The sequence below is a fragment of the Petaurus breviceps genome, unplaced genomic scaffold (assembly GCF_028583685.1).
Source record: "Petaurus breviceps papuanus isolate PSGF00001 unplaced genomic scaffold, PetGlider_PUasm1.0 76, whole genome shotgun sequence".
NCBI classification, from domain to species: domain Eukaryota; kingdom Metazoa; phylum Chordata; class Mammalia; order Diprotodontia; family Petauridae; genus Petaurus; species Petaurus breviceps.
The window spans coordinates 10107770-10130915 of record NW_027186473.1 but is presented as its reverse complement, the minus strand read 5'-3'; the positions used below and the strand labels follow the sequence as shown (position 1 = coordinate 10130915).

The 23146-nt window shown below is 37.8% G+C and overlaps 1 protein-coding gene and 1 non-coding gene across 2 annotated transcripts in view; both read right to left on the bottom strand.

The window, feature by feature from the left end:
• Window positions 1-19713, bottom strand: part of RASL11B (RAS like family 11 member B) — a 134541-nt gene extending 114828 nt beyond the window's left edge. Inside the window, exon 1 of the mRNA XM_069105226.1 lies at window positions 19708-19713. The gene's annotated coding sequence lies outside the window, so the exon portion shown is untranslated. The remainder of the gene's footprint in view (window positions 1-19707) is intronic.
• On the bottom strand, window positions 5385-5510 carry LOC138175227 (small nucleolar RNA SNORA26). Its single transcript, XR_011171945.1, has one exon. It is a non-coding gene; the product is annotated as a small nucleolar RNA SNORA26 (small nucleolar RNA).
• Window positions 19714-23146: the final 3433 nt, after the last annotated feature.

Genomic DNA, 23146 nt, shown 5'->3' with positions numbered 1-23146 from the left:
CAATTAGAAGTATTTGCTATGTTTAAGATACTATGCTGGTACTATGGATTCAAAGAATAAAGAACAATCTGGTCTCTGACATCAAGGAACTTAGAATCTAATGGTACATGATGAAGAAAATATGTGTTATGAGTAAATGTGATACAAGGCAGAAATGTAAATAAAGAAATAGTAAAAGAAAAAAATAGTAAAAGATCAAAGTGCTACAAAACTTTCAAGAAGGGAGAGCTTGATTTCACTTGAGATTGGGAAAGCTGCAAGACAGGAAAGAGCCATCACTTTAGCATGATAGGCCATCTAAAATTTCAGGTATCTGTGGTTTTTTAAGAGCATCTTTAACTTTAGTGTTAAGGAGGTAGGGCATAACAGTCTTTGATCAAATGGGGATTTTTTCTAAAACACCTGATAAGACTGCAAAGCAATGGTGGCAAATAGAAACAGGCTACTAAACTATACATAAGGATTCCTGTGGGCCACATACTAGTTTAGAAAAAGACATATTAGCTGTTTTATTTTTTATTTTGTTAAATATTTCCTGATTACATTTCAATCTGGTTCAGGCTGCAGTGGGGGACCTGAACATGTTTATCATCTCTCCTGTAGCATAGGGGTGATTTCTTAATTGATTATTAAACCGAGTTTTTTAAACAACCTGATGAGATTTTAGGGTGTCAGCCACTGGACAAAGGAAGTTTTATAGGACAAAGACCATACAGTGATTGACTGAGACAAAAAGCAAACTGATCCCAATTTATGGGAATTTTGAATTCTGGTCCTGTTTTATTAGAGTATACATTTGTATAATACTCAATTTGATCCTCCCCAAAATAGGTAGTAAAAATATTATGATCAGTTAAGAGATTTTGAGGAAACTAAAGTGTTTAAATGTATTATTCAATATCACAGAGCTAGTAACATATAGATCTAGGGTTGGAATCCAGTCTATGTTCTTTCCAATCTGTACTACAGATTCCTGTTATCGTCATTGTGATTGAAATAATACTTTGAGAGGGAATATGATTTTGAGTGCTGAAAATTTTCACATTATAAAACCTTATGGAATAAACAGTGATTGATATTCAAGTATGGTAGTAGCATTGAGAACCAAAGTAGCTGGTTGCTATAATGGACTCCAATACAAGTCTAATTACTCCAGTGAAGAGTTTCCATTCTAGTTGTCTTTTCCATGGCTTATATATCTTTTTTATATTATGTAAATATAATGTATTTATATCTTTTCCATATATATGTGTGAACACGTGTTTGCATATACATGTATGTGTACATTTATATACACACATGTATTTATATCTATATTGCTTTTTCCATGGTTTAGTAAAGAATTGTTAACAACTGAAAAGGTATATTCTGTTCAATTCCCTTTTATGTTGTTAATCCCTTGGCCAAAGATGCTAAGAATCACTTTAACAAAGTACTTCACAGTATATGTGTTGACTGGTAAAGGGAAGGCCAATGTAAAGAAAGAAAAAGGGCACAACTACAAAATGGGAAATGAAGAATGCCTTAAATTCTTAAAGAATATAATCCCTCAAAATTCTAAATAAACGTATGTGAACAATTATGACTTTCTTTTTAAAAAAAAACATTATTAACACAAAGGAATGAATGTTTATAAAATTTATGATGGAAATATTGCAAGTAACCACAATGGTAAAAATTTCCCTATGTAAAGCACATGAAGATACCAAATCACTGATTTCCATTTTTTTGTTTGTTTTGTTTTGCCTTCTGGAGGGCAATTGGGGTTAAGTAACTTGCCCAAGGTTACATGGCTAGTTTTTTGTTTTTTTGATGAGAGGAAAGAATATAGTTTAAAATATTGTAAACTAAAAACAATTTAAAATGAAAGCCAGTAAAATAACTTTAACAAAAGAATGTCTTTTGCTTCTATTCCTTTTCTGATCTTTTTCTTCTATTATTTTGCCAGATTAAATGGCAGTGAATGCTATTCTTTGTACAAGATTCCTTAGTAAACATAATCAGAGAACTATTTAATTATCTTCTGTTTATCAATATCAAACAAAGGATAAAACAGCGAGATCTGTTCAGGAAAGGTGCTTAGTACCATGGAGGATATTCTGAAGGGTCCAAACAGATGAAGGACTCCAAATATGTGGTGAGAACCTTTAGATGCTCTGCTTCATAAATAACATTGTGTTCCATGGCATCAAAATACTTCAAAGACTCTCCAATGAGATCTGTGGTATTTTAATTTCAGAACAGCCTACCAACTTTCAGTGGAAAAATCAAGTGGACAACGATGACTGATTATTAGACATTTAGATAGGGTGGCCCATCAAGTCATGTGTTCCACACAGCCACTGGAGGTGGGTAATGAGGTTTAATCTAGAATTTAATAGGAAGAAAGCAAGCTAGATTTTATTTGGGAAATTATGCAGCACCTTCCAATTCAAGAACAATTAGATTTCTTAATTTTTGGAGAGACATTTAGCAAACTATACCCTGAGGGTCAAGTCTGAATGGTTTCTTACATTTTTAAGTGTAAAAACCCTTCCTAAAATAGGCTAGGTCATCATCTTAGACCAATAACATGAATTCAAAAATGGCAGAGAGAGAAGAGGGAAAGGACAGGGTTTAAAATTTGAACTCACCAAATCTGACTTTTAAATTTTTTCAGGCTGACACCAGTGATTTAGTAACAAGCAAGCATTTATTAAGCCCTACTGTGTGACAGGCACTGTGCTCTAAGCATGGGAATATGAAGAAAAACTAAAAAACAAAAACTACTAAAATAGTCCTTGCTCTTGGGAAGCTCACAGTCTAGTGGGGGAGACAACATTCAAACTATAAACAAGATATATACAAGATAAACTGGTAATAATCAACAAAGAAAAGAAAGACTATTGATAAAGGAGATCAGGAAATGCTTCTCTAAGGTGGCATTTTAGCTGGGACTTGAAGGAAGGCAGGGAGACCACCACTACCTCCTGTGAACCAAATAACCCCCCATCCTTATTTTTCTAAGTCATGGAGAAATTTTATTACTTCTTAATCTTTGGAGAAGACAATTAGCATCAGATAATTCCAGCTTCAGAGGTGTGTATTTCCTTACCTACAAAGTTTAAAGTTGAACTTGGATCATCAAACTGAATTGTACATGAAATGAAATGTTCTAGAAAGGATGCCAGGACAAAAGCCACAAATATGTGGTGATTTTGATTGTTAATTTTTGAGGGCCAGTCTCTGACTGGGTCCATATATGGAAAGATTCTGGTCCAGGATTTCTCCCAAGCCAGCTCCCCATGAAGGCTATATTATTTCTTAAGATTGGCTCACCATCTCTTCCTGACTTGCATGAGTTTAGGACCTGATAACCCAAGCAGTGACCCAGACATAGATGCATTTGAGGAAACAAGGACATTAAAACATACAGATATGTGTAAACAAACAAGGACATTAAACATTTTCTCATGGGAACCTAAGAGATACTTGCTTTACATTCATTATATAAACCCTGCCCTCTGATCAATAAATCAGAACTGCTATGACAGATCCCGCCTTGCTCATGTCCATCATTCTACACACTTCTCAGTTCGGCCTGTGCCTGTTTTGATGCAGGCATAAGTTAATTATGATTGTCAATGTAAATACTTAGAAAACTGTCTAAAATGTAATATTGTAACAATTCATGGGGTTTTGAGAGTGACTTTCAAACCTTAGGGAATGAATTCTATCTTCCAAATGGCTCAAGATGTTATTGTCTATGGATTCTAAAACAATACAGGTATTCTGGGGGGAAAATCAAAATGAAATTCTCATATTTGTCAATAAGTATGTTTTTAACCTATTAAATTAAGATACCACACATCAAGGTGCTTTATTTCAGATTACAGCAAATCCAGATTGATGGTAATGATGGAGTGCTTGGGAGCTATGTTTGTAAAATCAATTTATAAACTCAGTTTGTAATACCAATTTGTAACATTAGTAATGGTGGGGTGCTTGGGATCTATATTTGTAACATCAATTTGTAATACCACCTTGTAACATCAGTCTGTAAAACTAGTTTGTAAAATCATACCCCCCTACCCCCAGCTTCAGAGCATTAACTCCGCCCAGCAACAACTCATGAATTGTTTATCTCAGCTTGGAACAATAACGAGCTATTCCTATGAATCCTTCACAAAAGTATCCATAAACATTCCAGCTTAGGCAACTATTATCTCCCCCTTGTATAGTGTCCCACTGCCCCCATGAATCCTTTGGTACCCTATTTCTAGGTTGACTCCTTAGCCCATTATCCCCTGAGTCTCTAGTTAGCCTTGGTTCCCAGACATCAATCTTGTCAAACATGACACTGATGGGTGGCAGACTGGGCACTTCTCCATCAGCCCTTGACTGCTAGCCGACTTAGTGACATTGCAAACCTAAAACCACACCTCCTTGGGCTTTTCCACAGTGACTCATGGGCAATATGCCTGTGTAGTTACATTAAAAATGCATGTTCCTTTAAACATTGGCCCCCACCTTAACTCCTCCCTAATCCCACCCTTAATTACCTAGTTAGCATAATGGGCATGGGTTATACTATAAATTATCCTATAAAAACCTTAATTCTACCCCTTTGAGGTTGCAGGTCCCCAAAAGGACTCTTGCCCGCTATAAAGCATAAAATAAACTTTTACAACTCTAACTCCAAGTTTGCTTGGGCCTACTGAATTATTTCAAGACTGAATTGCAGGTTTTCTGGTCTTAAAATAAGATCAGAGTTCCTGCTGAACCTATTGGGAGCCATCCCTCATTAGCAACTGGAAAGAATCTTCATTTTAAATCTGTGGATTTAGTAAATTAGTACATCCTTCTGTTAATCGCTCATAGCACTAGTCTTAAAACATTACCAAACAGGGTTAGGGGTTTGTGTACCCATTAACAATTAAAAAAAAACATCAAGAATTTTTAACCACAGTTCTTTATTTCAAAAGTAGCACATAACTGAACTGTAAAATCCTTTAACAGCAGTTTATTTTGGGGAAGCCTTGGATTTTATCTTTCCCCACCTACGAGAATAAATTCCTGATATGAAAAGGTCATTTCCCATTCTGCAAAGACAAAGAGGAAAAACACATCGGCACTTTTAACCCTGTAAACATGTGCCACCAAACTCCATTAAGGAGCATGGATAAACCTCACCACCTTCACTCAGTTTTCCAAGGCCTTCCAAGCCCTGAGCCTGTGAAACTCTTAAAACAAGTTTTAACAGTTCATATCTTCAAAGCGGCAACACTGTAGCCCTTCTACGAAGCCCCTAGGAAGACAAATTCAAGTGTTACAACTTAAAGCAGGACAGGGTAACACCCGAGAGGCTGAGCCCCTGGGGCTGCCGGCAGGAACTAAGTAGCTGGGATTGTCTCTCACAACAGGATCCGGGACAGAGGGTGGAGTGTCTGTCCCGGGTATGAGAGAGAATTGTGCCTTACCCCTCCGTTCTGGCCACGTGAAGCACCATTAGCTCTAAGCTGAAGGGGACGCACCACTCTGGGCACCGCGGGTTGAGACGCAGTCGGAATGGAGGCCTGGTCCCCCGAAAGGCCTGCACGTCTTCTAAGTCCGCACCACCCACCTCTACCCACCCCCATAGTGGTTCCAGTAGGGGACTGACCCACCTGGGGCACGGGCCCAAGCTTGGCTTGAAGCCCAGTGCAGCGCACCTGCCCTTCGGCTCGTCGAACTCTGGCCAGGACAGACATCTGGGGACTGGGGATAAGGAGTGAACAGTAGCAGGGACGAAAACAATTCTGGGGACCTTTCCCCAGGCAAACAAACACACAACCACCGACCGTGCTATGAAAGCAGTGAGCTCAGTGGCCCAGAATTAGTAAAGGCAGGTACCCTCGCGACAATCCGTGGAGATGTCGAGAATCCAAATTTCACCCCTCAAGCCTACAAGGGAGCTCGCAGTGGACGATGGTTGGGTGTGTTTGATGGAATCCTTTAAGTGGGAAATGGAGCAAAGGGCTATGGGACAGTAAAAAAAAAAAAAAAAAAAAAGAAAGAAAGAATTGGGCCTTGGGGCAGTGCTACCAGAATGGGAGGAAGGCCCAGTAAATCCACATGGTTTGAGCCACTTCTTCACCTGAAGTTTTTTCCACGTCTGAAACCAACTTCATGTTAACAATTGCCAAAAGCATAGATGTTTAAAATTGGAAGAGACTTAAAACACCCCCTCACTTGCTGAATGAAGTAATTGAGGTCCCAAAGACGTTTGTGGCAAATTGTGAACTAGAACCCAGGTCTGATTGCGTTGCCTGTCTTTTCAACTATTACTGATATCTTCTGCCACAATGTATTGACCTTAAGTGAATATAGATATTTATTCTGGGGTTAAGTAGTATTAACAGGTCAAATCAAATTGACAAGCATTTGTAAAGCCAGGCTTTAGAAAGAAAAGTAGTGCTTTTATAAAAGCACTTTATAAACTAGTACCTGGCCTACTACGTGCCAGGCAAGCCCTATGCCTGACACACAGAGGAGAAAAACTTAAGACAAATATTCCTATTCTAAAGGAGCTCATACTTTAAAAAGGGAGACATATGCAAACAACCATGTACAAATAAGATTTCTACAGGACAAACTGAGACAGCAATGGAGGAAAGGCATTAGTATTAAGAGGGATCAGGAAAAGCCTCTTTCGGAAGGTGGGTTTGGTTGAGGCTTGAGGTAAGCCTGGATAAGGAGGGCTCATGAATGAAACAGGCGGGTACATTGTGCGTCCTTGAATGCCCTTTAGACTCTCCCCTGTCCTATCTCACTCTCCACCGAGCCTGTCCCAAACCTTTTTCCTCCCTCCTTCCCTTTAGGTGCTACCCTTATTAGACCACAATTCAATTCAATTATAATATTGAACACCTACAGTTTGCAGAGTACTATGGTAGGTACTGGGAAGTATGTAATTTTTTTTGTTTGTTTTTGGTTTTTGGAGGGGGAAAGGCAGGGCCATTGGGGTTAAGTGACTTGCCCAAGGTTGTGGGGCTAGTAAGTGTTAAGTGTCTGAGGTCAAATTTGAACTCATATCCTCCTGACTCCAGGGCTGGTGCTCTATTCACTGTGCCACCGAGTTGCCCCAGTATGTAATGTTTTTATAAGATATAATCTTTGTCTACATGGAACTGTTTAATTATTAGTTGAATAGTTTACCATTTACTCAATTACAAACAATTCAACCATCATTATGTTAAATGAATGGATGAATGAAATGAAAAGTGAATGAAAAAGCATTTATTAAGCACATATTATAAACAGGTGGTACATGAATGCCTGGAGTCAGGAAGATACCTCTTCCTGAGTTCAAACCTGACCTCAGACACTAGTTGTGTGAATCTAGGCAAGTCACTTAATCTTGTTTGCCTTAGTTTCCTCATCTGTAAGATGAGCTTGAGAAGGAAATAGCAGACCATTCCAGTATCTTTGCCAAGAAAACCCCAAATGCGGGGCAGCTAGGTGGCACAGTGAATAGAGCACTGACCTTGGAGTCAGGAGGACCTGAGTTCAAATTTGAACTCAGTCTCTTAACACTTACTAGCCCTGTGACCTTGGGCAAGTCACTTAATCCAATTGCCCTGCCTTCCCCCCTCCAAAATGCAAAAAACAAACAAACAACAAAGAAAACCCCAAATGGGGTCATAAAGAACCAGACATGACTGAAAAATGACTGAACAATGTACTGTGATGAACACTGAAATTGTGTATAAAACAGTGGAGACAGTTACTAATTTCAAGGGAAGACAATACATACTGGAGGTTTCACATGGAAAAGGCCTTCGAGAACAGCTGCAAAGAAGGAAGGGAGCAAGCAAGCATTTATTAAGCACCTACCATGATGTGTCATACCTTTGTATTAAGTGCTTCAAATGTTGTTTCATTTAATCCTGACCACCTTGGGAGGTAGGTGGTATTATTACCTCCCTCTTACAGTTGAGGAAACTGAGGCAGAAAAAGGGAAATGATTTGCCCGGGGTCACCCAGTAAGTTGTCTACGACTGGATTTGAACTCGAAGCACATAGTAATGCATCTTCTTTAATGTCATTCCCACAAACTTTATCCATCTCTGATATTGAACCATTTCATATGCTAAGGACTTTGGTGGCAAGCACTTTGATTCCACATTTTCAGTAGCTATGGCTGCTGAGTAGGCAGGGCCTATGGCAGGTGCAGAAGCAGCTCCAAGGGTACATCTCTCTCCACAGGAGTTTCTCCCTGGCTGACGACTGTAGGACATCTCTGGAAGTAGGTCAATGGTATGGGGTGAACACCACAAGGACAGTGACTGTGTTTTTACCTTTCTTTGTATACTCAGCACTTAGTACAGGGTCTGTCACATAGCAAGCATTTAATAAATATAAAAATATAAAAATAAATAAATATAATACAAGCATGGACTGCTTGCACTTCTGTTCCCTGGGCTTTGGGGCCCAAGGTGTTGGGCTATCTTGGGGACTGAGAGGAGGTGGTGGCAGTGTTCTAATTCACCTAAAACATGTTGTCTTTTCTCTTTTCCCTTACAATGCCTTGCTTCTTTTACTAGGCTGCCTCAACTCTCTCTCAGGGACATTTGGTCAGCAATTGGTGAGAATGGCTGGCTTCTTGTCTACCAACATTACTTCTATCAATGATGGCTGCCTGGGCTGGGTAGAGCTAGTGTTTGCACTTCAAATTCTCTGACTCCAAAGGTATCACCACTATGTAGTACCTCTCTATCTCCCTCTGTGTTTGTGTTATCTATCACCATTGCCTTTACAAAGTTTTACTCTGATGGTATAGAAGTCACCTGGATCCTTGAAATCCACAAGCCTACTTGGCCTTTCCCAAACTTTTTATAACATTAATCATGAAGGAATAAGAAGGGAGAGGGCAGGTTTTCACAAACAATGTTCTTCATTGTTTACAGCTTCATGGTTGCAGCTTAATCATAGAGTGACTGAAGTATAAGGAATACAAGGTTTTGTGCTTATTATTTATTGACTATTAAAAATCATTTGATTCCATAGATCAAATTAGTACCTTATAGGCTGTTCATCTGCAATATAACTCCTGCATAGCTATCAAAATCATTCAAGATTTCTTGAAAGAAGCTACAAAAGACCATCTACAGATTTAATTTAGCTATTGGTGCTCTAAATGTGACATCCTTGTCCAGTGACCTAGTGGGCATGCTCCTAGAAGAATTGAATCACATAAATCTTCACATTCTCACTAAAAATGAAACCAGAAATTTTTTAAAAGGGGTAGTTGTAACTTAATGGAAGATGGTGCATGGGCTATCTTTGGAGATGCAAATAATAGAATTGGCAGTTATTTTTATTGTGTGTACAAAGGTAATATGTAAATTAGATAAACAATTATATTTTATAATATAAATATATTATTTACTTTTTGGACTCCTGGTCATCTCCTATTGCAGTACCTGTGAAAAAGTGCCAAATGAAAAAGAATAAAAATGAAAACATATGACATGCAATTGTGGAAACTCCAGTCTGACCTAATTTATGCTTGATACTTAAAAATGGGAAGCAAATAAAAAAACAGATTGACAGATTATCATCATTTCATAAAGAATCCTAAAGGATGTAATTCATTCACCTCAAAGAGGAAATTGCTGAAGATTAGAAACACTCAACCAACAAATACTTAATCTCTTTTCTAAGAGGAACATTAATTTAGAATAGAAACTAATTTGTAAAGTTTTATGGAGTATGGTGGAAGATTATGAGTAGTATTACCTAATGAGAAAACAGTAAAATGCAGCAGAGGGGAAAAGTTTGCAGAAAGCCTGGTAAGACCCAATTAAGCAAAATCATCCTGAGGACATTTATGTGTAAAACTGAAAAGAGGGCAAAGAACAAAAAATAGGGGAAAAAAATCTATAAAGATTTAACAAACTTTTTATCCATCCAATGACAGTAGAGCCCCCCCATTTGGACTTCTAACATGAGTCTCAAATGTGCTATAATAGGAAGTAGAAATGACAAAGAAAACAAAAGTTGGAAGAGTAAATGCAATAGGAAGCATTTGCTGGAGATCATTTGATTGTGAGGAAGCTGAAGAGTCCCTATTCATTGTTTCTGAAAGAGGGGAAAATACCAAGAACTTGGGGGAAAAAATCTTAATTACCAAACTTAGTATTATTGAAAAATGGCTTCTAAGAAAATATCAAGTGACTAACAACCCGTATGCCAACTTTTCCTTTCCCCAAATTTTTATGTCATTAATCAAGAAGCAATGAGAGGGAAAGGGCAGGTTTTCATAAATGATGTTTTTCTGTTAGTCATAGCTCTTGAGTCATACAGTGAGTGACAGTTATAAGCAATACAAGATCCTGTGCTTAATATTTGTTGACTATATAAAAAATCATTTCATTCCATAGACCAAATTAGTACCTTACAGGCTGCTCATCAATAATGTAACTCCCACATAGCTATCAAAATTATTCAAGATTTCCTGAAAGATATTACAACAGACATACTCTGTTCATCGGATAAATGAGGAACAACAAAAAAAAAAAGAGACATATGCTCACCAATGCTGTTTGCTACTGTCATTAAAAAATGAGCTGATTAAATCAAACTCTATAACATTGTAGATTCTTTAAAATGAGATTCATAATTCCTCATAAGAGTTAATTTGAACAATCTACACAGGAAGAAAAAAAATGGAAGAAAAATGCTATTTGTCCAGACTGGTGTTGTCTAAAGAATTTCTGGGCTTTTGAGGTCATTTTGTTGTGTGGATTGCTTCATGTAAGTTAACATTTTGTGGGAAATGGTGATAAAATCAATATCTTTGCTTCTTAAAAATTTTTCTTTTTAAAACCCAGATGGCTTGTTTAAATAGGCCAGGTTGAAGCTGTTGCAATTATATACATTGCCATCTTGTCATTATCAGCCTTTCTTTTAATTTAATGTTGATTTTGATCTTCATTCTAATTAGCAAATGGTATATGACAAATGGTTATGATATAATTCCCACATCTGGATTTCCACTGGTTACTGAAACATAGTCAGTTACATTTTTTTTTCTTATGTTCTTTGCTGTTAGGTTTAGCAGCTTCCAACTCTCGATCTGAAGAATTGATGATATATTGACATGAAGCTTCTGCACCTTCTACTTCTTTCTTTAAAGTATACAATAAGTTGCATTAAAAAAGAGAGAGAACAGAAGGAAGTAATGGCAAAATGTAGACAAGCTTTGGTACTGGAATGCTGAATTGCTGTATATTTAAAGAAAGAAGGACCAAAGTATGTGATGGAGATTTGTTCTTTCATATATAATCCCTGTTTTCTCCTTTGTATGTAAAAAAGAGGGCCATCTCCAGTTGTCCTGATCTGTATGGAGCCACCGGACCCACACGGGTCCAAAAGGGAAAGTGAGACTGGTGACTCTGCACAGCCTTCCCTCACTTAAATTCAATTCACTTGTAAGTTATGGTGTCATCTTCCTAATGTCCATGATCCTCTTGGAGAACTAAGGACAAATAACAACAGAAATACACATTTTGTTGGTGTATCAAGTATCAAAAAAGTATCAAAATCATTAAAGTATCAAAAAAGTACCAAAGTCTCAAAAGTATAAAAAAAGAGAGAGAGAAAAGAAAAGAAAACCCAGACCATGTGATTTCATCAATTCTGGAACTTCTGCTATTGACAGAAATTATATCCATATTTTAGTAGGTGGCCATGAGTTGCTGGATCCATAAAAAAACTTTGTCCCTGTTCTTAAATCTGAAGCATGGATGGCAATCCATTGCTAGACTCATATTTGAAACTTTTCCATCTTGGTACAACTGCCAGAGCTTTTATCTATTGATAATAGCCTTTGAGAGTGTAGTGTGACTTCTATGTCACAATAAGGCATCTGAGCAGTAATTCAACTAATAAATCCACAGTTTAGTTCCTGCCAAGGTATTAGGGTGAGGGATGATGAAGAAAAAGGAGGATGAAAGAAGTAGGGAGGTCACCTCTAATGAATGAGAGATGTCAATTGTGACAATCTATTGTACATTATATTATGAAGAAATAGTTTAGAACATGACTTAGTCTTTTCCACTTGCAAATGGAATAGGTCGTTGTGATTGCTTTTGTTTTGTTTTGCCTGTAGAAATATTGCTATTCATTTTTCATTAATGTGACAATTACCTGAAGCAAAAAGGATTATTTTAAATCTGTGGCTTGCTTTCTTTTTTTGCTGAGTTAGACATCTGTGTGATGTAATTCCCTTGGTGCTGAGCAGGCTCCTTAATTATGGAAGCCAATGAATATTTTTTATTGGGTAATGCCCTAGAAAAGCTAGATAACATGAATGAATGAGGCTATACAACCAGAGGCAAAAGCTGATTCAGTGTTTCTGTTGCAAAGAGCTATTAATTTACATAGAGAATACAGTTTTGTCAAATATAATTAAGCTATAAGTTAGAAAATAGAGGGGCCTTTATTGTCAGCTAAGTGCCTACTCAGGTTATTGCAAAAGCATCAAGCAGCTTTGAAATGTTAATCTGATGGAAATGGGCTTTCAAAAGTTATAGTTGGTATGCCTAGAAAAGTTAAGCCCATTTTATTTAGTTAGCCTCTTAAAATATACCAATAAGTCAAATATTTTATATTAAGTTGTGACCGTTTGGGGCCATTTGATTGAGATAAAGCACAAATATAGAGAACAATAATTGTCTTAGAGAAATTGACAAGAATAATTCTCAGGTATCTCCCCAATAAGGATTTCATTTTTAATTACTCCTTTCCCCAGCCTTATGAAAGCTTTCAAAAGTAAAATTATATCATAGTTCATGATAGAAAATTTTACTTTTAAGTCAGTTTGGGGAAACTTAGAATGTATTTACCTCAGGAAAAATATCATCAATGGTGTTTAGCACACAAAGGACCAATTTAGTTTATAAAGCTGATGAAATGCTATGCTTTTAAAATATAAGGTGGCAGAAAACTGAATGAGAAGTTTGTGTGTGTGTGTGTGTATTTGAATATTCAATGAATGAAGAATTCTGCTTAATGAAAAAGCTTTCATTAGAGTAAGATGAGGGGATATATGTAAGCTTTTTGGTAATTTCTGAATCTTCTGAATGCTTTAGAGATAGTTCTTTATAATAACTAATTTAATTTTTAAAAAACTTGTGATTTTCCTTTTCTCTGATAAAGGTTTGTCGCTAGCACAGTTTTTATGTTTACCAGTCACAAAGAAACAGGCCTGGAAAAGGGAAACAAGGAGGACAGAAGTTAGAAAGAATGTGTGGATGACTTGTTTAAAAAGATACCTGAGGCAGAATAAAGAGAACTGAAGGCAGTGAAACTGGAAAAAAATCAGAAGGACAACGTGTGCCTGATATCCCTGGGTGTCTATCCCTTCCTCCTTTGCTTAATGAGAGCTGCAGTTTGGAGAGCACTTTAGCCATGTGTAATGGGAATGCAAATTTGGAAGATCTTCCCTGCCCCTAGGCTAAAGTGCACCAGAAGCCTGGGGAGGGAGGCTTGTTTTTCAGTAGATACTTTTTGATTGGCCAGTGGGTCAATAAGGTTGTTACATTCTCTGAGCCAGGAGAAGGCTATATAAGCCCTGATGTGTAGCTTTGTTTTGGGACTCACTTTGAGAAGTGTTCTGTGATTTGATCTGAATTCTGGGAAGCCGTTGTTGAGAGTCCCCCGGCTTTGAAAAACCCAGATGTGGAAACCCAGATGTTGACTGGGTATGGATGTAATGGTTGGACAGTTTGGAAATCTGTCTACTTGATCTGTTTCTGTCTTGATAATTCTGCCTGTATGCTTTGAAGTTCGGGGTGCTGACCTTTTCCCCCTGAACAAGGTAAACAATATATGTCTGACTGATTAAAGTAAGCTTGTTAACCCATTTTGAGTTGCTTTCCTTTAACAAAGCAGATCCAAGAACCTGTATGGGCAGCAAACCCTGAGGACGTGCTTGGGGTGCTTGCTGCTACACCATGGAAGCAAATCATTCCACCACACGGTTTCCATGGAAGCCAATGAGGGTAGTGATAGCATGAGAATGTCTCTACAGCTGATGCAGGTTTGATTTTGATCAATTGGGAAAACAGCGTCAATTAGCATCTGGTGGGGTTTGAAACTCAAATATGTTGTTTAAATGTACCAGACTACCCTTATATTCTTTTTCTAGATTCACTCCTAGAAACTAAACTCCCCCTTGAATCTCTAGCTTTGACTGTGTGCCTGTCTCTGACGGTACATTCCACTTGTCGTCTTTGCTTTTCATCAAAACTTTAATCAAAGGTGCATTACCTTAGCATCCTTCCCTCCTGTGAGAGACTAGGGTTCTCCTATCCCACCAACTCTGGTTAGGCTATTTTTCCCCTAGAAGGCAGTAAAGATGTCTCTCAGACTTGATTGGCCAAGGCTCAAGATACCTCTGGTAATCTTTCTGTGGCCTCTGGCCACATTGATATGGCTTCTTGGTCACCTAAGGGAGCAAAAGTTCCACTTTTCTGGAGCCAGGACCATTCAGATTGGCAGATGGCCCACAACTATAGAATCACCACACCCTGCCTAGCTGACCAGAAACATTTCCACGCCCAATTTAAGGGTTGCAGTATTCTAATTGAATATCTTGTCTATACTACAGCAAAGTAAACTTTCTTTTGTTAACTTTTGAATGCCTAATTTTGTCCCAGCATTGAAGTTGAACTAACTCAGGTGCTGGCATAAGTTAGCCCCACCCTAAGAATTCCTGAGATTGGAGAGGGCAGGCCTGTACCATGGAGTCTCTCCACCAGAGACTTCACAATATAGGTACTGGGGTGGGGAACCTTTGTCCTCAAGGGTACATATGACCTTCTAGGTCCTTGAGTGTGGCCTTTTGACTGAGTTCAATTTTATAGAAAAAATCCTTTTATTAAGGGGATTTGTTCTGTGAAGTTTGGATTCTGTCAAAGGGCTGCACTTGAATACTTAGAGGGCCAAATGTGTCCTCTAGCTCACAGGTTCCCCATTACTGGTAGGATGATAAAGAGAAAGGAAGGAGTGTTGAGAAAGATAATTCCTAGTGTCAACCTACAAGTGGCACCATAATCCCAAGACCGCTATCTAGAATGGTTTTGTAATAGCAGGCTATTAGTTGAGTACATCTGAGACTTTGAAAGTTAAACATGCAAAATTTGGGGAATTTCTTTGTTCTAACCAGAATCTAATTCTCTGATGAAACATGTACTAGCCCCCTCCTTGCATTTTGGCCTCTAGATAGGGAACGGAGAAAATATTAATTTTGGATTAGATAAAAATGTTTTTAAGTGCTGAGGTACAAATTATAAGCAAAGGGAATCACAGAACTTTAGAAATGAAAAGGCCCTTGGCAATCATCTAGTGCAACCTTGCCATTTATGTGAGGAACTCAAGAACAAATGGGTTTAGTAATTGGGTCAAAGTCACACAGTTGTAATTAATAGAGGATTTAATATTAGAATGCAGGTCTCCTTACAAGTACCATTTTTCATTGCCTCCCCCCCCCATTACACTGTTGTATGATTTGTGTTTTAATTATGTTCCTTCAAGTCATATTTGGATTTTTTCCCCTTATATAAATGTTTTTGAATTTAAATTCCTCCCCCCCTTTTATTGTTTTATCCAGGCATTCCACCAGAGTAACTTATTAATTCCTGTCATTTTACTGTCTGGTTCCTGGTTTTAAAATGACAGCTCACTAGGAATAGTTTGAGCTTCAGTTAGAGGAAGTTCAGGGTTAATGTGCCTACCTAAACCATAATTAGGATTTTTTTTTCTATTCCTGGGCAATTGAATCGGTCAGATTGCTTGCAGGTATGCCAGTTAGCATTTTTGCATAATACTGAATTTTGGATGCAGCAGTCCCTACTTTTCATTGTAATACCCTTTTGCAAAGTATACTATAAGGTAAGCAATATTTTCCTATAGAAACAGTGTTATCATTGGGAGAGGAAGTATCACATTCCTGAACCAGATTTGGAATTAAATGAATCATAAATAGCAGTAATGATACACTATTAAAGTACAGAAGCTATAATTACATTAATTTAAAATAGTAGAAATATGCCATTAAACATACTATAAAATAGGCATAAATGAATATATACATTGATTATAGAAGAAACCCTAATGTACTAAAATAAAATACCCATAGGTAACAAACTTGCTTTCATCTGACATCTTTTTCTGTCCCACTTACTCTTTGGGCTCTCATTGGGACCTGGCTTTCTCCCAGTGACACAGCTTCTTTGGCCTTCTTTTCCATAGATGGCTCTAGTTTCATTCTCCTGACTCACTGGTTGAGGTGGGGAGAGGCAGAATATAGTTCTTTGCTTCCTGTTGCCACTTCCAGGTTTTTCCTGTATTATCATCACTCAGTAATCTCTTCACCCTTCAGATTCACTGATCCACCACTCAGTCAGAATTCTTGTGGCTGTTGTCTAGTGCCTTCCTGGATGCTCTTCTTTCCTCAACTAAATTCATTTCCTGGTTCAATATCTTTCTTTTCTTACCAACTCTTGCCCTCATACTAGGACACTCCCTCTGTCTTCACACACACACACACACACACACACACACACACACACACAACCTTTGATAGGCTTACCTCACACTTTCTCGGTTTACTCATTTTACATGAACTGTTCCTCTCTCCCCCCTCAGCCTCACACAAAAATGGACATACCCTTTATCTTTCTACCACTCATAAATGCGCCATCCCCACATTCATGAATTCTGAAATTCCCTTCTCTGATCGAAAGTCTATTGTGATTCCACCTCCCTCTGTCTTGTAATTCTAAACTCTTTTCCTCTATACCATGACTCAGTCTCACCAGCTACCGTCCTCTTCTCTTGTAACACTTCCCCCTTTATGGTATTGCTGATTTTGCCCTGCCAAACTCAGCCTTGGATTATTCCCATCATCTACTGCCTTCAGTTTTGCATACATGCTGCTGAAGAAAACTGGAGAAAATTATGAAACTGTGTTCTTCTTCCACTAATGCAGATCTTAACCCCTCTGTGATTTAGTTGATAATTTTAAAGAATTACTGTGGTAATAAATGAAATTAATATGATATAATTAAAATGACCAATCTTGGCTCCAGAGAAGAGTTAGTTAAAGGTATGGAACGTCATAGATGTTGTCAGATGGTTCAGGTCTCTGGGTCCAGTTTCTTTCACTGTTTTTCTTTGATACTAGAGAAGGCTTGGGCAAGGGTGGTGCAGGAGTATATCTGGAAATGACTGGGAAGTAAAAACAAAAGACATCAATAAAACTTTGTTCTAAAGCAATGTTGCTGCCTGATGGTGATGATCCTATTTCTTCCATTTTAAGCATTTTTAAAAGTAAATCAACATTTTTCTCCCTTGCTCTTTACTTATCTGATGCATTTATTCAAAGTTACTCAGTATCTTTCTAAATAAAGATGATAGAAATCCATTTCAGATTCAACAAATAATTTATTAAATACCTCTTAAATGCAGTGCTAGTTTCTAGACATAGAAATATTATTTTAAAAAAAAAAACTATCTCTAACCTCAAAAACTTTGGAGGCCATTCCCTCCCTCCACCCCCATCTTAATAAATCAACACAGCACAAGATGTTGCAGCAGAAAGTAAATATGTCTAGTTTAGAAAGGATTGAGCAGAAAACAACAGGTGACATGGTGACATCACAATTTGACAGGGAGTATTTGATAAGCCCTGTCATAAGTGATGCTTCAGAACCCAGAGGCTAATACCCCTGACAATGACTAAAATGGAGAGCTCTATTTATTTTGTACACTTTTGTAAACTGTTTTAGAAGGGGTTAAGGTTTGAGAATGGCGATGGGATGCCCTCCTCAGATTTTTGTTCTCTGAAAATTTTAACTGAATTTCAGTATAGGAAATCAGGTTTTGTGTTTTCAGAATCAGTTTTTAAAGAGGTTTTGCCAGGGGACCTGAATTCAATGAGCATTTATTAGCTGTCTGCTATGCATAAAGCACCATGCTCTGGGCTGTGGCTACAGTTGAAGGATAACATCCTTGTACTTACATTCTGTTTGGTAGAAATGTATGAACAGAGTTATGTATTATACAAACTAGAGTGAGATGGAAGCAAACCATCTTTGCTAGGAAAATGTAAGGGGAGTGAGAATGCTTTCTTTCAAGTGTGTGGGAGAGGGAGAATCAGAGAAAGCTTTGTAGAGAAAGGGGCACTTGAACAAAGCCTAGAAGGAAGAGGATTCTAAAAGGCAGTGATTGAAGAGGGAATGTATCCCAGTCATGTTAGTAAATGTGAGAGTTATTAAAGGAATGCTTCTTTTTTTCCTGTCTAATAAAAACAAATACAACAATTCCTATTTATATAGCACTTTAATGTTTACAAAGTTCTTTATACACATCTCATTTGAGTGTCAGCAACCCTATGAAGTAGTGATATCATTATGTTCATTTTACAGATGAGGAAACTGAGGCTTGCACAGGGTCACACAGCTAGTGAATGTCTGAAGCAGTATTTAAACTCGGGTCTTCCTGTCTCCAACTCTAGCATTCTGTTCCTAACTACATGCTTCCTCTAGATCCTGGAGTTATACTTAGATGAGGGAGAGAGAGAGATTTTGACTGGTTGAGAAAAGAAATAGTTTTGTGCTTTTGCAGTGGTTTGGAGCTTGGGACACAAAAGACTTGGTGGCAGAAACTGGATGCCTATGGACCAAAGAAAGACTAATTCATGAAATGTGAATTTTTAAATAATTATACCCAGGGCTTCCTGATTTCAAATTCAATGCTCTATTCATTATGCAGCACTGCATGACTTTGAAGAGGTCTTTTATAACAAAGGCATCTTTGCCATAGAAATATATCCTAAATTGTTTATTTATTTGGAGGCATTTGGTGGAATATTGGAGAGAACACTGGGCATGAGTCAAAAAGACTTGAGTTCAAATCCAGCCTCAGACAATCACTAGTTATATGACTGAACCTCTGCCTCAATTATCTCATCTGTAATGTGGGGATAATAATAGCACCTCTCTTCCAGGATTGTTGTGAGGATCAAATGAGATAATATTTATAAAGTGTTTAGCACAGTGCCTGGCACTTAATGAACACTTGTTCCCTCCTTTTCTTCCTCTTTCATAATGTCCTGTAACATTACAGTGAAGACACATGCTTCTAGTGGATAATAATGACTCCTCAATATCTGAAACTCATCATGCCCCAAACTGAAGTCATTATCTTTTCCTCCAAACCCTCCCCTCTTCCAAACTTCCCTGTTACTGTGGAGGATGTCACCATTCTATCATCTACCTAGTTTTAAAACCTAAGCATCCTCATTTACTTCTCACTCTTATGTCATACCTATATCCAATCTGTTGTCAAGTCCTGCCATTTCTACCTTCATGACATCTCTCCAATAGGTCCTTTTTTTCCCTCTGCTACTGCCATGGTCCAGTCACTCATCAACTCATGCCTGGACCATTCAAATACCTTGCTGGTTGGTCTCCCAGTCCATTATCCATTCAGTTGGATAGTCATCTCCCTAAAGCTAAAGTTTCTCTATGTCATAACCCTTTCAACTTGAGTGGCTTCTTATTACCTCCAGGCTCAAATACAAATTCTGATCCTGGAGGTAATCTGTTTGGATTTTAAAGCTCTCTATAAGTGACTCCTTCTACCTTTCCAGTCTTCTTACACCTTATACCTCCCCCTCCCCATGTACTCCATGGTCCAGGGACACTGGATCCCTTTCTATTCCTTTTTCCAGTTCTGGGCACTTTCACTTGCTGTTCCCCTTTGGCTAGACCTCTTTCGTTCCTCATCTCTACTTCCTAATTTCTCTGGCTTCCTTCAAGTCTCAGTCAAAATTAAAAAAAAATTTTTTTTCTGTCTCCTCTTAATGCTGATGCCTTGCCTCTATTGTTTATCTCTAGTTTATCTTGTATATATATTTTGTTTGTACGTGGTAGTTTGCATGTTGTCTTCTGTTAGACAGCAAACTCCTTGAAAGCAGAGAATGGTTTTGTTTTGTTTTTTGCTTTCCTTTGTCTCCTCACAGCTTATCACAGTGCGTGGCAAATAGTAGAGACTTAGTGAATGCTTGTTAATGTGTGTGCATACGCACACAACAGTCTAGCCTTTCTGAGGGCAACTAAACGCCAATATACATTATTCTTAAGAATGACAAAGGAAGATAAATAAAATTTTAGCACCATCTGGTCTCATTTTAGGACAAGATTAATAGCATACATATAACCTAGGATCGGTGGGTTAGGCTCTCACAGAATACCACCATGTTGTTTTTAATATTCAGGCAGCAAGGTGGTACAGTGGATCTTGTACTGAACTTCAAGTCAGGAAGTCTTGAGTTCAAATTCAACTTTGGACACTACTAGCCATGTGATCCTAGGCAAGTCACTTAACCTTTGTCTGCTTTAGTTTCTTCATCTATAAAATGGGGATAATATTCTTTTCCTTACAAACTTTTTTTTTCTTATACTAACTTTGTAAGAAAAGACATACTTTTCTCACAGGCTTGGTTTGAAGATCAAATGAGATAATAAGTGTAAAGCACTTTGTAAACCAAATAGCAATATACAATTGTTAGCTGACATTATTATTGTTTATTCAAAAGAAGGCATGGGCCCTTTCAGTGAGGGTCCAATGGAGAAGAATAGTACTATGCTACTAAGGAGATCCCATATTTTGGATGAGAGATATGAAAGCTCTATATTATTAAAAATTTGGGAAATTTTTGTGCTTCAAAAACATTTTCAGCAGCATGGTTATAGAGCACTTCACTCATTCAATTTCTACTTGTAGTTTCCATTAAATACAATATTCCTATCTTCCATAGTATCAACTCCTGAACAGCTATGATAAACTACCCCAGAGGTTCCCAAATTGTATATTGGATTCATTTTGTTACTTTTTTTCTCATCCATTAGGAAAAGGAGCACGACAAGCCTTGAGATTAGGACACTGATGCAAAATTTGCTTTGTCTGTTCAAAGTATATGAGTCAAGATGGGGCAAGAATGCTGAAACAGACTGAGGCTTAAGGCTCTGATTCTTACTCCGCCCCCCTCCCCCCCCCTTGTCCCCCACAATGATTCCTTCCCAGACACTTAACTTAAATACTTTCTCCTCTCAGCTTTCTCAGATCTTCTAGGTTCTTCTCTAGCTCCTTGGTTTTATATAGGCCCCACAGGGGATACCAAATTTCTTTAACCAACTGAACTCACTTCCTATGTGTAGTCACTCTAGTTGATCAAGCATTTCCCCCCAAACATTCTCAGTTGGTTAAGGTATTTTAGCAGTTAGAATTTTGTCATTTATTTTAGGTAGGGTGAAGTAATTTGCTTGATATATTCATTCAACTCCCACCCTTACAACCAGTTATATCTGGTGCTTTCCTGCCCCCCCCCCCCCAACTCCCCCGCCCCCCCCCCCCCCCCCTTGGTGATTATCAAGTGTTGGACACCTGCTGGTACATTGGATGAAGATGAAATATAGCATGAAGCAAGGAGGAATACATGTCTCACATTCAAAACATACATTCTCCTTTCTTTGACCTTGTTATAGAAGCTCTCTCACATTTTCTGTTACCACCAGTTCCTTTTGGCATTTAAGAAGTCATGAGTTGGCACAAATTGGGCAGTGTGAATTAAGCAGTGTGTTTTGTGTGTTCCATTTGAAGGTTAGTTAAGTTTTATGTTTTAGCTGGCATGGCAGAGCTGCAGCATTAGTCATAAAATAGCACATTTTTCCCCCTTATCTCTTTTGGCCTATAAGGTAATTTAAATTACTCCCCAAATTCAGAACTGTCTGTTTTTTTTTCTTTATTAGAGTATTGACAAACATCTTTAGAAAAAAGTGCTAGTTATATCATTATAATGGATTTCTATAGTTTGAATTGCCCATCTACTCTAGTGAATGGATTTTCAATATTTTATTAGGAGACTACAATGCTTGACATTTCAAGCATAACATTTGTATACTTAGTATTCCATAAAAATGCTGATCAGATTCTGAAAATGTTATTACTATTTATTTATTGGCTATAAACTAAGCCTGTGGAATAATAATACCTCCATAAAAGTATTTACTTCTTAAAAAGGCAAACTTACAGATATCCTTGCCAAGATTCATTGCCTATTCAGGAAAACTAACATCTTTAGCACTGACATACTTATATTCTGGGTGAGGATCAGGCAGCTCTGATGATGCAGCCCCTTATTTCTCCATTGGGTGAGTATAGCATCACTATGCTCTGCTAGTAGCCATCACAAGGAGCATGACATTCCCTGCCAGGGGAACTGTAACTATTTTTCTTTCATTCTATTCTGTTTTGAGATTGTACAAACTGCTGTCATTGTCCTTTCATCATATCCTCCTGGCACAAAGCTGACTTTATAGAAGAGTTTTCTGTTCATCTTCTTTTAGGAACTACAGGATGGGGTAGATAGAGTCTTCTCCTCTTTAGGCTTCAGAAAGTACACAAAACTAACATCTGTGATTAAAAAAAAGTTTTTGGTCTATTTGGTTTGAACATGGTACCACTTTAGTGAAGATCACAAACAGAATTTTTGTATGAGATAATCAGTTTTGCTCTGTCCATGGCCATAGACAACCAATATTGAATTCCATTCAATAAACCTTTATTAAGCACCTTTTGTGAGCAAAGCACTGTGCTGAGCACTGGACGTACAAAGATAAAATGAAAAACAGTCTCTGCCCTCCAGGACCTCATTCTACTGTGGATACAACATGTAAATGCAATTTATAGTTGAAAACAAATAAAGAGAAGGTAATTTTAGGAGAGAAACAGAGAGAGACAGAGACAGCAAATAAGACAGAGATGGATAAAGAGACAGAACTCTCCGAGGACCAATAACTTCAAAATATAAGTTCCTTTAGTCAGGGACAATTTCATTTTTGCCCCTCTGTCCCCAGTGTCTAGCACAGTATCTTTCATATAGTAGATGTTGAATGAATGAACTTCAGAAGGAGAAATCAGGAAAGGTTTTCTGTGGGAATTAGCAACAGAGCTTACATATGAAGGAGGAAATTAGGAATGCTCCAAAGCCAGAGTGAGATGGGAGTGCATGTCACACACAGGGGACAGTCAGAACAAGAGCAGAGAAATAGGA